The sequence below is a fragment of the Cupressus sempervirens genome, chromosome 1 (genome assembly GCF_028749045.1).
Source record: "Cupressus sempervirens isolate cs-2001-9-10 chromosome 1, ASM2874904v1, whole genome shotgun sequence".
In the NCBI taxonomy this organism is placed as follows: Eukaryota; Viridiplantae; Streptophyta; class Pinopsida; order Cupressales; family Cupressaceae; genus Cupressus; species Cupressus sempervirens.
The window spans coordinates 879,907,314-879,910,920 of record NC_143118.1 but is presented as its reverse complement, the minus strand read 5'-3'; the positions used below and the strand labels follow the sequence as shown (position 1 = coordinate 879,910,920).

At 30.3% G+C, this 3,607-nt stretch overlaps 1 pseudogene; it reads right to left on the bottom strand.

Moving 5' to 3' along the window:
• Positions 1 to 646: 646 nt before the first annotated feature.
• On the bottom strand, positions 647 to 2,717 carry LOC149580638 (3-dehydrosphinganine reductase TSC10A-like; annotated as a pseudogene).
• Positions 2,718 to 3,607: the final 890 nt, after the last annotated feature.

Genomic DNA, 3,607 nt, shown 5'->3' with positions numbered 1-3,607 from the left:
GCAATGAATCAATTTAAAATAGGGGAAGTAATTATTTATTGCTTTCAACTCCAATTTCATCCAACACATACATCTTTGCTTTGATTTGATCCAAAGGATCTTATATAGATCGACACCAAATCATCCAAGCTAAATTTGAAAGTCTCAACCATTGAAGATGGGTAGTTACTTGGTTTTGCGAAAAACTACACTATTGACAAAATATTGCCAATTGTGACAACATTTTGCACTATTTTTTATATTGCACCGAAACATTTTGTAAACATGCCCAAAAGATTCAAAACCCCTAAAAACATTAAATCCTATTCTACCATGGACCATTTGACTAGTTTGACCATGAGGGTTTGTATTGGGCTACTCAAACCAATCGTTTATATGTTGGATCATTATTACAATTTTTCGGTCTATAGAAGCTTAGACATCCTACTTACACTTAGATACATCATTTAGACTTATGGCATCCCATGAGCATTATTTTCCTATAAAGCACTCCTCCACCAAAGAGAATTAAAATGATAGTAAAATTTTAAAAAAGCCATAATATATAATTTCACCATTGAAAATATTTATAAATTTAAAAAATAACAATATTTTTCTTACATTAATAAATATATAAATACGAGATTTTTTTTTAAAGTAAATCCTTTTAAAATCTCTTATTATAGATATATTTTATAGTATTATAAACTTAACTAGAGGTGAAAAAGTCGTAGAGTCTTAGAGGAATATATAATATCAATTCAACCAAAGCCCTTCCAAATGAGTCTTCAAGCATAGGTCCATGAGATAATGTCAATAATGCAAGGCTAATGAATCTTCTTGTGACAAGAAATGTTTCATTCCTTATTGCTTCTAATGTGTATTTTGCGACATAGCCTGGTTTCTCTACTTTTCTTCGATTATAGAAGGTTGTGGCCTTAACAATCTGTAAGATATTTTTCTCATCTTCCAAGCCACCTATATAAATTAGAAATATAGGAACAAAATTAGATAATAATGACTTACCAATACATTAATGAGCATGATAAAAGATGATTGAACACTATTTTTCAATTAGATACTTGTTTGATTGCTAGCATGTTTAAGATACTTTTCTAAAATCTCAAAGAAATATATGTACACAATTTTATTTTTTAAAGTTTGTAAAAATATTCAAGTGGGAACTTTTTTCAACTATTAGTATAAAAAATAAAAATAGTTGTTTAAAAACTATTGAAATTTTTGTTATAGCAATTTTTTTTTAAATTAAGAAATATATATAAATATGTAATTTTTATCTTAAATGTTGATGTTGAACATGTTACACAATTAAATATTAAAATAAAATCCATCTCTCTTCAGAGTCCCCAAGCTCATTCATTCTAGTACTACTCTAGCTCATCCATGTTTAACTACAAAGTTTTATGCTTGGTTAAACTCTACAAGAAAAGTGGGCCTGTTTGAATTGGAGTAATATTGAGATGGGTGACCTTGAAGTCTCAGTACTTCACCTCTCAAAGTATAACCTAGATGAAATGAGTGTAAGTCTCTAATTTATTCTCATAAAATATAGGTTGACAAAACTAAAACTTAGGTCAATGAATTTGATTCAAAAAATACATAGTTGAAATCTTGCTAGTAATATGACAAATATTGTATTCATTAATATAGACTTGATTCAAGCATAATATTTACAATTATGAATTAAATAGACATAAATCTTATAAGTCAAACATAATCCAGATAACAAAAGCTTCTCTATTTTTATATAATTAAAAATTTATAAAGTTTAATCTTATTAAGGTAAATTAGATTACTTACAATGATCAAGCAAAGGGGTTTCCACAAATTGTGGAAAGTTTGTACCAATTCGAATGTTATAAGGTATCAATTCAAGCTTGAGAGTTTCTCCAAGTCCCTTTAGAGCATATTTGGTTGCACTATATACTGAATTAGCATACCAAGGGTACTATTAAAAAGATATAACATTATCAAAACAAAAAATTTTCTATAGATTAATTTATTAACTAGATGGTGCATAATCTATAAAGATATAACATTATCAAAACAACAAAAAAATTATAGATTAATTTATTAACTAGATGGTGCATAATCTATAAGCTAACTTCACATTACTAAGAATTTCAATTAACAATGATAATTTATAAAATGAAACGTTGATAACATACCATTCCTTCTAAAGAATTTATGAGAACAATGGACATGGGTGTTTGGGGACTCCTCTTCTTCATCAATGGAATCCCAACATGCATAGTATTTACAACCCCTGTTGAGTTGGTCTGAATAATGTTATGAACATCTTCAATCCTACACTCATGTAGCAGTGCATCTTTTGCCACACCTGCATTGCAGATCAAGACATCAACAACCCTCCATCCAAAGGACTCTTTTATTGCCTTTTCCAATGTTTCATAGAAGCCCACATCTGCAATCTATTCAAAAACAAAAATTTTGAATAGAATTGAAGATTTTGAAGTCTCTAGGTTATAAGCTTAAAATGGAGGAAAAAGGTAAACCTTGGTTAAAATTTTGTTTTTATGACCAACTTTGGCAAGATATTGTTCTCCCTTCTCCAAATTAGAGGAGCTTATGTCTAAAATTGTGATGAATACTCCTTGAGAGAGAGCCTCTATGGCAATGGTAAGTTCAATCCCACTTGATCCTCCTATTATCAGAACATGCTTTCCCTCTAGAGATTGCAACCTTATTGATCTCATCTTCACTTGAATGGAACAAAGAAATAAAAGAGGAGGCTTTGATGATTTACTTCAATAGACTAAAATGTTATTTATATTTGCTATAGGTGGGAACTCCTCTCTCTTTACTGCGGTTGATATGTTCATCAAGACTATAAAATGTTAATAGACCAACTTTGAGATGGTTAGATTTAATGAAGAGTTGTTTATTTCTTGGTGTGGTGCTTCCCTAATTGATTTCAAATATTTCTCAAAAGTTAGTGGGGGATTCTTCAGTTAGATAATTATTGTGTTATCTTCATTTTCATCATCATCCTCATCATCCAGCATTAGTTTCTTTCTTGGCTTCCTAGGCTTGGTGGCAATAATAACAAGAGTAGAAGACCTTGTGGATTTTCTTGGTGTGGTCTTGCCTTTCTTCTTTGGATGTTCATCCACCTCTTCTTCTTCATGATCACCTTCCTCTTCTTCTTCTTCCTCTTATGCATCATTACCATTTCCCTCAGTAAGAATGAGAGGGGCATCAGATTTGGTAAATTTCTTCTCAAGGTTTTACATCCTTTTCCTCTCTTCAAAATTTGAGCAATCTGAATTTCAATTGAGATTATGGTCTTGGATTCTTCATATGTTCCAAAATAAGTAGCCTTAGGATCCATTGGTTCATTGATAAGAGCTTCAATGATATGTCTTGTTTCATCAATGTTAACTTTATATTCTAATGGTTTTACCCATGCAATCCCAGGTTTGATTGCTTTAAAATGAACTTTGCCATTGTCAACTAGGAAAAAAATTCCTTGCTCTTAATCATCAACCTATTTCTTGGGGATCCTAAACCTATTTTTTATCTTCCCTTTAAAGTTCTCAAAATATACATCCATGATTCCATCAAAATTCTCACCCATTTCTTTAAT